Genomic DNA, 12,965 nt, shown 5'->3' on the forward strand with positions numbered 1-12,965 from the left:
GGGTTATACAGTGACAGACCCATCCTGACCAGTATTGTACCCCGGTGCTATACAGTGACAGAGTCGACCCCACCAGTACTGTACCCCAGTGTTATACAGTGACAGACCCATCCCCACCAGTACTGTACCCCAGTGTTACACAGTGACAGACCCGTCCCCATCAGTACTGTACCCCAGTGTTATACAGTAACGGACCTCTCGCCAACAGTACAGTATCCCAGTGTTACAGAGTAACAGACCTCTCCCACTACTCCTGTACCCCAGTGTTATACAGTGACAGTCCCATCCCCACCAGAATTGTACCCCAGTGTTATACAGTGACCAACTCGTCCCCACCAGTAGTGTACCCCAATGTTATACAGTGACAGACCCGTCCCCACCAGTATTGTACCCCACTGTTATAAACTGACAGACCCATCCCCACAAGTATTGAACCCCAATGTTATACAGTGACAGACCCATCCCAACCAGTGCTGTAACCCAGTGTTATACAGCGACAAACCCGTCCGCACCATTACTGTAGCCCAGTGTTATAAAGTGACAAACCTGTCCCCACCAGTACTGTACCCCAGTGTTATACAGCGACAGACCCGTCCCCCCCAGTACAGTACCCCAGTGTTATACAGTAACGGACCTCTCGCCAACAGTACTGTACCCCAGTGTTACAGAGTAACAGACCCGTCCCACTACTCCTGAACCCCAGTGTTATACAGTGACAGACCCATCCCCACCAGTACTGTACCCCAGTGTTATACAGTGACAGACCCATCCCCACTAGTGCAGTACCCCAGTGTTACACAGTGACAGACCCATCCCCACCAGAATTGTACCCCAGAGTTATACAGTGACAGACCGATCCCCACCAGTACAGTACCCCAGTGGTACACCGTGACAGACCCATCCCCACCAGTACTGTACCCCAGTGTTATACAGTGACAGACCCGTCCCCACCAGTACTGTACCCCAGTGTTATACAGTGACAGACCCGTACCCACCAGTACTGTACCCCAGTGTTATACAGTGACAGACCCGTCCCCACCAGTACTGTACCCCAGTGTTATACAGTGACAGACTCGTCCCCACCAGTACTGTACCCCAGTGTTATACAGTGACAGACCCGTCCCCACCAGTACTGTACCCCAGTGTTATACAATGACAGACCCGTCCCCACCAGTACTGTACCCCAGTGCTATACAGTGACAGACCTGTCCCCACCAGCACTGTACCCCAGTGCTATACAGTGACAGACCCGTCCCCACCAGTACTGCACCCCAGTGTTATACAGTGACAGACCCGTCCCCTCCAGTACTGTACCCCAATGTTATACAGTGACAGACCCGTCTCCACCAGTACTGTACCCCAGTGTTATACAGTGACAGACCAGTCCCCACCAGTACTGTACCCCAGTGTTATACAGTGACAGACCCGTCCCCACCAGTACTGTACCCCAGTGTTATACAGTGAGAGACCCGTCCCCACCAGTACTGTACCCCCGTGTTATACAGTGACAGACCCGTCCCCACCAGTACTGTACCCCAGTGTTATACAGTGACAGACCCGTCCCCACCAGTACTGTACCCCAGTGTTATACAGTGAGAGACCCGTCCCCACCAGTACTGTACCCCAGTGTTAGACAGTGACAGACCTGTCCCCACCAGTACTGTACCCCAGTGATATACACTGACAGACCCGTCCCCACCAGTGCTGTACCCCAGTGTTATAAAGTGACAGACCCGTCCCCTCCAGTACTGCACCCCAGTGTTATAAAGTGACAGACCCGTCCCCTCCAGTACTGCACCCCAGTGTTATACAGTGACAGACCTGTCCCCACCAGTACTGTACCCCAGTGTTATACAGTGACAGACCCGTCCCCACCAGTACTGTACTCAAATGTTACTCAGTGACAGACCCGTCCCCACCAGTATTGTACCCCAGTGTTATACAGTGACAGACCCGTCCCCACCAGTACTGCACCCCAGTGTTATACAGTGACAGAACCGTCCCCACCATTACTGTACTCAAGTGTTACTCAGTGACAGACCCGTCCCCACCAGTATTGTACCCCAGTGTTATACAGTGACAGACATGTCCCCACCAGTACTGTACCCCAGTGTTATACCGTGACAGACCCGTCCCCACCATTACTGTACCCCAGTGTTATTCAGAGTTATACCTATCCCCACCAGTACTGTACACCAGTGGTATACAGTGACAGACCTGTCCCCACCAGTACTGTACCATAGTGTTATAGAGTGACAGACCTGTCCCCACCAGTACTGTACCCCAGTGTTATTCAGTGTTATACCTATCCCCACCAGTACTGTACACGAGTGGTATACAGTGACAGACCTGTCCCCACCAGTACTGTACCCTAGTGTTATAGAGTGACAGACCCGTCCCCACCAGTACTGTACCCCAGTGTTATACAGTGACAGACCCGTCACCACCAGTACTGTACCCCAGTGCTATACAGTGACAGACCTGTCCCCACCAGTACTGTACCCCAGTGTTATACACTGACAGACCCGTCCCCACCAGTACTGCACCCCAGTGTTATACAGTGACAGACCCGTCCCCACCATTACTGTACCCCAGTGTTATTCAGTGTCATACCTATCCCCACCAGTACTATACACCAGTGGTATACAGTGATGGACCTGTCCCCACCACTACTGTACCATAGTATTATAGAGTGACAGACCCGTCCCCACCAGTACTGTACCCCAGTGTTATTCAGTGTTATACCTATCCCCACCAGTACTGTACACTAGTGGTATACAGTGACAGACCTGTCCCCACCAGTACTGTACCCTAGTGTTATAGAGAGACAGACCCGTCCCCACCAGTACTGTACCCCAGTGTTATACAGTGACAGACCTGTCCCCACCAGTACTGTACCCCAGTGTTATACAGTGACAGACCCGTCCCCACCAGTACTGTACCCCAGTGTTATACAGTGACAGACCCGTCCCCACCAGTACTGTACCCCAGTGTTATACAGTGACAGACCCGTCCCCACCAGTACTGTACCCAGTGTTACACAGTGACAGACCCTTCCTCACCAGTACTGAACCCCAGTGTTATACAGTGACAGACCCGTCCCCACCAGTACTGTACCCCAGTGTTATACAGTGACAGACATGTCCCCACCAGTACTGTACGCCAGTGCTATACAGTGACAGACCCATCCTCACCAGTATTGTACCCCAGTGCTATACAGTGACAGAGTCGTCCCCACCAGTACTGTACCCCAGTGTTATACAGTGACAGACCCGTCCCCACCAGTACTGTACCCCAGTGTTATACAGTGACAGACCCGTCCCCACCAGTACTGTACCCCAGTGTTATACAGTGACAGACCCGTCCCCACCAGTACTGTACCCCAGTGTTATACAGTGACAGACCCGTCCCCACCAGTACTGTACCCCAGTGTTATACAGTGACAGACCCGTCGCCACCAGTACTGTACCCCAGTGTTATACAGTGACAGACCCATCCCCACCAGTACTGTACCCCAGTGTTACACAGTGACAGACCCGTCCCCAGCAGTACTGTACCCCAGTGTTATACAGTGACAGACCCGTCCCCACCAGTACTGTACCCCAGTGTTATACAGTGACAGACCCATCCCCACCAGTACTGTACCCCAGTGTATACAGTGACAGACCCGTCCCCACCAGTACTGTACCCCAGTGTTACACAGTGACAGACCCGTCCCCACAAGTACTGTACCCCAGTGTTATACAGTGACAGACCCGTCGCCACCAGTACTGTACCCCAGTGTTACACAGTGACAGACCCGTCCCCACCAGTACTGTACCCCAGTGTTATACAGTGACAGACCCGTCCCCACCAGTACTGTACCCCAGTGTTATACAGTGACAGACCCGTCCCCACCAGTACTGTACCCCAGTGTTATACAGTGACAGACCCGTCCCCACCAGTACTGTACCCCAGTGTTATACAGTGACAGACCCGTCCCCACCAGTACTGTACCCCAGTGTTATAGAGTGACAGACCCGTCCCCATCAGTACTGTACCCCAGTGTTATTCAGTGTTATACCTATCCCCACCAGTGCAGTACACCAGTGGTATACAGTGACAGACCTGTCCCCACCAGTACTGTACCCTAGTGTTATAGAGTGACAGACCCGTCCCCACCAATACTGTACCCCAGTGTTATACAGTGAAAGACCAGTCCCCACCAGTACGGTACCCCAGTGTTATACAGCGACAGACGCGTCCCCACCAGTACTGTACCCCAGTGTTATACAGTGACAGACCTGTCCCCACCAGTACTGTACCCCAGTGTTATACAGTACAGACCCGTCCCCACCAGTACTGTACCCCAGTGTTATACAGTGTGAGTCCTGTACCCACCAGTACTGTACCCCAATGTTATAGAGTGACAGACCCGTCCCCACCAGTACTGTACCCCAGTGTTATACAGTGACAGACCTGTCCCCACCAGTACTGTACCCCAGTGTTATTCAGTGTTATACCTATCCCCACCAGTGCTGTACACCAGTGGTATACAGTGACAGACCTGTCCCCACCAGTACTGTACCCTAGTGTTATAGAGTGACAGACCCGTCCCCACCAATACTGTACCCCAGTGTTATACAGTGACAGACCCGTCCCCACCAGTACTGTACCCCAGTGTTATACAGTGACAGACCCGTACCCACCAGTACTGTACCCCAGTGTTATACAGTGACAGACCCGTCCCCACCAGTACTGTACCCCAGTGTTATACAGTGACAGACTCGTCCCCACCAGTACTGTACCCCAGTGTTATACAGTGACAGACCCGTCCCCACCAGTACTGTACCCCAGTGTTATACAATGACAGACCCGTCCCCACCAGTACTGTACCCCAGTGCTATACAGTGACAGACCTGTCCCCACCAGCACTGTACCCCAGTGCTATACAGTGACAGACCCGTCCCCACCAGTACTGCACCCCAGTGTTATACAGTGACAGACCCGTCCCCTCCAGTACTGTACCCCAATGTTATACAGTGACAGACCCGTCTCCACCAGTACTGTACCCCAGTGTTATACAGTGACAGACCGGTCCCCACCAGTACTGTACCCCAGTGTTATACAGTGACAGACCCGTCCCCACCAGTACTGTACCCCAGTGTTATACAGTGAGAGACCCATCCCCACCAGTACTGTACCCCCGTGTTATACAGTGACAGACCCGTCCCCACCAGTACTGTACCCCAGTGTTATACAGTGACAGACCCGTCCCCACCAGTACTGTACCCCAGTGTTATACAGTGAGAGACCCGTCCCCACCAGTACTGTACCCCAGTGTTAGACAGTGACAGACCTGTCCCCACCAGTACTGTACCCCAGTGATATACACTGACAGACCCGTCCCCACCAGTGCTGTACCCCAGTGTTATAAAGTGACAGACCCGTCCCCACCAATACTGTACCCCAATGTTATTCAGTGTTATACCTATCCCCACCAGTACTGTACCCCAGTGTTATACAGTGACAGACCAGTCCCCTCCAGTACTGTACCCCAGTGTTATACAGTGACAGACCCGTCCCCACCAGTACTGTACCCCAGTGTTATACAGTGACAGACCCGTCCCCACCAGTACTGTACCCCAGTGTTAAACGGTGACAGACCCGTCCGCACCAGTACTGTACCCCAGTGTTATACAGTGACAGACCCGTCGCCAGCAGTACTATACCCCAGTGTTATACAGTGATAGACCCGTCCCCGCCAGTACTGTACCCCAATGTTACACAGTGACAGACCTGTCCCCACCAGTACGGTACCCCAGTGTTATACAGTGACAGACCTGTCCCCACCAGTACTGTACCCCAGTGTTATACAGTGACAGACCCATCCTGACCAGTATTGTACCCCGGTGCTATACAGTGACAGAGTCGACCCCACCAGTACTGTACCCCAGTGTTATACAGTGACAGACCCATCCCCACCAGTACTGTACCCCAGTGTTACACAGTGACAGACCCGTCCCCATCAGTACTGTACCCCAGTGTTATACAGTAACGGACCTCTCGCCAACAGTACAGTATCCCAGTGTTACAGAGTAACAGACCTGTCCCACTACTCCTGTACCCCAGTGTTATACAGTGACAGTCCCATCCCCACCAGAATTGTACCCCAGTGTTATACAGTGACCAACTCGTCCCCACCAGTAGTGTACCCCAATGTTATACAGTGACAGACCCGTCCCCACCAGTATTGTACCCCACTGTTATAAACTGACAGACCCATCCCCACAAGTATTGAACCCCAATGTTATACAGTGACAGACCCATCCCAACCAGTGCTGTAACCCAGTGTTATACAGCGACAAACCCGTCCGCACCATTACTGTAGCCCAGTGTTATAAAGTGACAAACCTGTCCCCACCAGTACTGTACCCCAGTGTTATACAGCGACAGACCCGTCCCCCCCAGTACAGTACCCCAGTGTTATACAGTAACGGACCTCTCGCCAACAGTACTGTACCCCAGTGTTACAGAGTAACAGACCCGTCCCACTACTCCTGAACCCCAGTGTTATACAGTGACAGACCCATCCCCACAAGTACTGTACCCCAGTGTTATACAGTGACAGACCCATCCCCACTAGTGCAGTACCCCAGTGTTACACAGTGACAGACCCATCCCCACCAGAATTGTACCCCAGAGTTATACAGTGACAGACCGATCCCCACCAGTACAGTACCCCAGTGGTACACCGTGACAGACCCATCCCCACCAGTACTGTACCCCAGTGTTATACAGTGACAGACCCGTCCCCACCAGTACTGTACCCCAGTGTTATACAGTGACAGACCCGTACCCACCAGTACTGTACCCCAGTGTTATACAGTGACAGACCCGTCCCCACCAGTACTGTACCCCAGTGTTATACAGTGACAGACTCGTCCCCACCAGTACTGTACCCCAGTGTTATACAGTGACAGACCCGTCCCCACCAGTACTGTACCCCAGTGTTATACAATGACAGACCCGTCCCCACCAGTACTGTACCCCAGTGCTATACAGTGACAGACCTGTCCCCACCAGCACTGTACCCCAGTGCTATACAGTGACAGACCCGTCCCCACCAGTACTGCACCCCAGTGTTATACAGTGACAGACCCGTCCCCTCCAGTACTGTACCCCAATGTTATACAGTGACAGACCCGTCTCCACCAGTACTGTACCCCAGTGTTATACAGTGACAGACCAGTCCCCACCAGTACTGTACCCCAGTGTTATACAGTGACAGACCCGTCCCCACCAGTACTGTACCCCAGTGTTATACAGTGAGAGACCCGTCCCCACCAGTACTGTACCCCAGTGTTATACAGTGAGAGACCCGTCCCCACCAGTACTGTACCCCCGTGTTATACAGTGACAGACCCGTCCCCACCAGTACTGTACCCCAGTGTTATACAGTGACAGACCCGTCCCCACCAGTACTGTACCCCAGTGTTATACAGTGACAGACCCGTCCCCACCAGTACTGTACCCCAGTGTTAGACAGTGACAGACCTGTCCCCACCAGTACTGTACCCCAGTGATATACACTGACAGACCCGTCCCCACCAGTGCTGTACCCCAGTGTTATAAAGTGACAGACCCGTCCCCTCCAGTACTGCACCCCAGTGTTATAAAGTGACAGACCCGTCCCCTCCAGTACTGCACCCCAGTGTTATACAGTGACAGACCTGTCCCCACCAGTACTGTACCCCAGTGTTATACAGTGACAGACCCATCCCCACCAGTACTGTACTCAAATGTTACTCAGTGACAGACCCGTCCCCACCAGTATTGTACCCCAGTGTTATACAGTGACAGACCCGTCCCCACCAGTACTGCACCCCAGTGTTATACAGTGACAGAACCGTCCCCACCATTACTGTACTCAAGTGTTACTCAGTGACAGACCCGTCCCCACCAGTATTGTACCCCAGTGTTATACAGTGACAGACATGTCCCCACCAGTACTGTACCCCAGTGTTATACCGTGACAGACCCGTCCCCACCATTACTGTACCCCAGTGTTATTCAGAGTTATACCTATCCCCACCAGTACTGTACACCAGTGGTATACAGTGACAGACCTGTCCCCACCAGTACTGTACCATAGTGTTATAGAGTGACAGACCTGTCCCCACCAGTACTGTACCCCAGTGTTATTCAGTGTTATACCTATCCCCACCAGTACTGTACACGAGTGGTATACAGTGACAGACCTGTCCCCACCAGTACTGTACCCTAGTGTTATAGAGTGACAGACCCGTCCCCACCAGTACTGTACCCCAGTGTTATACAGTGACAGACCCGTCACCACCAGTACTGTACCCCAGTGCTATACAGTGACAGACCTGTCCCCACCAGTACTGTACCCCAGTGTTATACACTGACAGACCCGTCCCCACCAGTACTGCACCCCAGTGTTATACAGTGACAGACCCGTCCCCACCATTACTGTACCCCAGTGTTATTCAGTGTTATACCTATCCCCACCAGTACTATACACCAGTGGTATACAGTGATGGACCTGTCCCCACCACTACTGTACCATAGTATTATAGAGTGACAGACCCGTCCCCACCAGTACTGTACCCCAGTGTTATTCAGTGTTATACCTATCCCCACCAGTACTGTACACTAGTGGTATACAGTGACAGACCTGTCCCCACCAGTACTGTACCCTAGTGTTATAGAGTGACAGACCCGTCCCCACCAGTACTGTACCCCAGTGTTATACAGTGACAGACCTGTCCCCACCAGTACTGTACCCCAGTGTTATACAGTGACAGACCCGTCCCCACCAGTACTGTACCCCAGTGTTATACAGTGACAGACCCGTCCCCACCAGTACTGTACCCCAGTGTTATACAGTGACAGACCCGTCCCCACCAGTACTGTACCCATATGTTACACAGTGACAGACCCATCCTCACCAGTATTGAACCCCAGTGTTATACAGTGACAGACCCGTCCCCACCACTACTGTACCCCAGTGTTATACAGTGACAGACCCGTCCCCACCAGTACTGTACCCATATGTTACACAGTGACAGACCCATCCTCACCAGTATTGAACCCCAGTGCTATACAGGGACAGAGTCGTCCCCACCAATACTGTACCACAGTGTTACACAGGGACAGACCTGTCCCCACCAGTACTGTACCCCAGTGTTATACAGTGACAGACCCGTCCCCACCAGTACTGTACCCCAGTGTTATACAGTGACAGACCCGTCCCAACCAGTACTGCACCCCAGTGTTATACAGTGACAGACCCGTCCCCACCATTACTGTACCCCAGTGTTATTCAGTGTTATACCTATCTCCACCAGTACTATACACCAGTGGTATACAGTGATGGACCTGTCCCCACCACTACTGTACCATAGTATTATAGAGTGACAGACCCGTCCCCACCAGTACTGTACCCCAGTGTTATTCAGTGTTATACCTATCCCCACCAGTACTGTACACCAGTGGTATACAGTGACAGACCTGTCCCCACCAGTACTGTACCCTAGTGTTATAGAGTGACAGACCCGTCCCCACCAGTACTGTACCCCAGTGTTATACAGTGACAGACCTGTCCCCACCAGTACTGTACCCCAGTGTTATACAGTGACAGACCCGTCCCCACCAGTACTGTACCCCAGTGTTATACAGTGACAGACCCGTCCCCACCAGTACTGTACCCCAGTGTTATACAGTGACAGACCCGTCCCCACCAGTACTGTACCCCTATGTTACACAGTGACAGACCCATCCTCACCAGTATTGAACCCCAGTGCTATACAGTGACAGACCCGTCCCCACCACTACTGTACCCCAGTGTTATACAGTGACAGACCCGTCCCCACCAGTACTGTACCCCTATGTTACACAGTGACAGACCCATCCTCACCAGTATTGAACCCCAGTGCTATACAGTGACAGAGTCGTCCCCACCAATACTGTACCACAGTGTTACACAGTGACAGACCTGTCCCCACCAGTACTGTACCCCAGTGTTATACAGTGACAGACCCGTCCCCACCAGTACTGTACCCCAGTGTTATACAGTGACAGACCCGTCCCAACCAGTACTGTACCCCAGTGTTATACAGTGACAGACCCGTCGCCAGCAGTACTGTACCCCAGTGTTATACAGTGACAGACCCATCCTCACCAGTATTGTACCCCAGTGTTACACAGTGACAGACCCGTCCCCAGCAGTACTGTACCGCAGTGTTATACAGTGACAGACCCGTCCCCACCAGTACTATACCCCAGTGTTATACAGTGACAGACCCGTCGCCAGCAGTACTGTACCCCAGTGTTATACAGTGACAGACCCGTCCCCACCAGTACTGTACCCCAGTGTTATACAGTGACAGACCCGTCGCCAGCAGTACTGTACCCCAGTGTTATACAGTGACAGACCCATCCCCACCAGTACTGTACCCCAGTGTTACATAGTGACAGACCCGTCCCCAGCAGTACTGTAACCCAGTGTTATACAGTGACAGACCCGTCCCCACCAGTATTGTACCCCAGTGTTATACAGTGACAGACCCATCCCCACCAGTACTGTACCCCAGTAATACAGTGACAGACCCGTCCCCACCAGTACTGTACCCCAGTGTTACACAGTGACAGACCCGTCCCCACCAGTACTGTACCCCAGTGTTATACAGTGACAGACCCGTCGCCAGCAGTACTGTACCCCAGTGTTACACAGTGACAGACCCGTCCCCACCAGTACTGTACCCCAGTGTTATACAGTGACAGACACGTCCCCACCAGTACTGTACCCCAGTGTTATACAGTGACAGACCCGTCCCCACCAGTACTGTACCCCAGTGTTATACAGTGACAGACCCGTCCCCACCAGTACTGTACCCCAGTGTTATACAGTGTGAGTCCTGTACCCACCAGTACTGTACCCCAGTGTTATACAGTGACAGACCCGTCCCCACCAGTACTGTACCCCAGTGTTATACAGTGACAGACCCGTCCCCATCAGTACTGTACCCCAGTGTTATTCAGTGTTATACCTATCCCCACCAGTGCAGTACACCAGTGGTATACAGTGACAGACCTGTCCCCACCAGTACTGTACCCTAGTGTTATAGAGTGACAGACCCGTCCCCACCAATACTGTACCCCAGTGTTATAAAGTGACAGACCCGTCCCCTCCAGTACTGCACCCCAGTGTTATACAGTGACAGACCTGTCCCCACCAGTACTGTACCCCAGTGTTATACAGTGACAGACCCGTCCCCACCAGTACTGTACTCAAATGTTACTCAGTGACAGACCCGTCCCCACCAGTACTGCACCCCAGTGTTATACAGTGACAGAACCGTCCCCACCATTACTGTACTCAAGTGTTACTCAGTGACAGACCCGTCCCCACCAGTATTGTACCCCAGTGTTATACAGTGACAGAACCGTCCCCACCATTACTGTACTCAAGTGTTACTCAGTGACAGACCCGTCCCCACCAGTATTGTACCCCAGTGTTATACAGTGACAGACATGTCCCCACCAGTACTGTACCCCAGTGTTATACCGTGACAGACCCGTCCCCACCATTACTGTACCCCAGTGTTATTCAGAGTTATACCTATCCCCACCAGTACTGTACACCAGTGGTATACAGTGACAGACCTGTCCCCACCAGTACTGTACCATAGTGTTATAGAGTGACAGACCTGTCCCCACCAGTACTGTACCCCAGTGTTATTCAGTGTTATACCTATCCCCACCAGTACTGTACACGAGTGGTATACAGTGACAGACCTGTCCCCACCAGTACTGTACCCTAGTGTTATAGAGTGACAGACCCGTCCCCACCAGTACTGTACCCCAGTGTTATACAGTGACAGACCCGTCACCACCAGTACTGTACCCCAGTGTTATACAGTGACAGACCTGTCCCCACCAGTACTGTACCCCAGTGTTATACACTGACAGACCCGTCCCCACCAGTACTGCACCCCAGTGTTATACAGTGACAGACCCGTCCCCACCATTACTGTACCCCAGTGTTATTCAGTGTTATACCTATCCACACCAGTACTGTACACCAGTGCTATACAGTGACAGACCTGTCCCCACCAGTACTGTACCATAGTGTTATAGAGTGACAGACCCGTCCCCACCAGTACTGTACCCCAGTGTTATTCAGTGTTATACCTATCCCCACCAGTACTGTACACTAGTGGTATACAGTGACAGACCTGTCCCCACCAGTACTGTACCCTAGTGTTATAGAGTGACAGACCCGTCCCCACCAGTACTGTACCCCAGTGTTATACAGTGACAGACCTGTCCCCACCAGTACTGTACCCCAGTGTTATACAGTGACAGACCCGTCCCCACCAGTACTGTACCCCAGTGTTATACAGTGACAGACCCGTCCCCACCAGTACTGTACCCCAGTGTTATACAGTGACAGACCCGTCCCCACCAGTACTGTACCCATATGTTACACAGTGACAGACCCATCCTCACCAGTATTGAACCCCAGTGTTATACAGTGACAGACCCGTCCCCACCAGTACTGTACCCCAGTGTTATACAGTGACAGACCCGTCCCCACCAGTACTGTACCCATATGTTACACAGTGACAGACCCATCCTCACCAGTATTGAACCCCAGTGCTATACAGGGACAGAGTCGTCCCCACCAATACTGTACCACAGTGTTACACAGGGACAGACCTGTCCCCACCAGTACTGTACCCCAGTGTTATACAGTGACAGACCCGTCCCCACCAGTACTGTACCCCAGTGTTATACAGTGACAGACCCGTCCCAACCAGTACTGTACCCCAGTGTTATACAGTGACAGACCCGTCGCCAGCAGTACTGTACCCCAGTGTTATACAGTGACAGACCCATCCTCACCAGTATTGTACCCCAGTGTTACACAGTGACAGACCCGTCCCCAGCAGTACTGT

At 52.4% G+C, this 12,965-nt stretch overlaps 1 protein-coding gene across 1 annotated transcript in view; it reads left to right on the top strand.

The window, feature by feature from the left end:
- LOC121273384 (homeobox protein Hox-C13-like) overlaps window positions 1–12,965 on the top strand; it is a 190,561-nt gene that overhangs the window by 845 nt on the left and 176,751 nt on the right. The window lies entirely within an intron of this gene.

Source organism: Carcharodon carcharias, chromosome Y, assembly GCF_017639515.1.
Source record: "Carcharodon carcharias isolate sCarCar2 chromosome Y, sCarCar2.pri, whole genome shotgun sequence".
Taxonomy (NCBI): Eukaryota; Metazoa; Chordata; class Chondrichthyes; order Lamniformes; family Lamnidae; genus Carcharodon; species Carcharodon carcharias.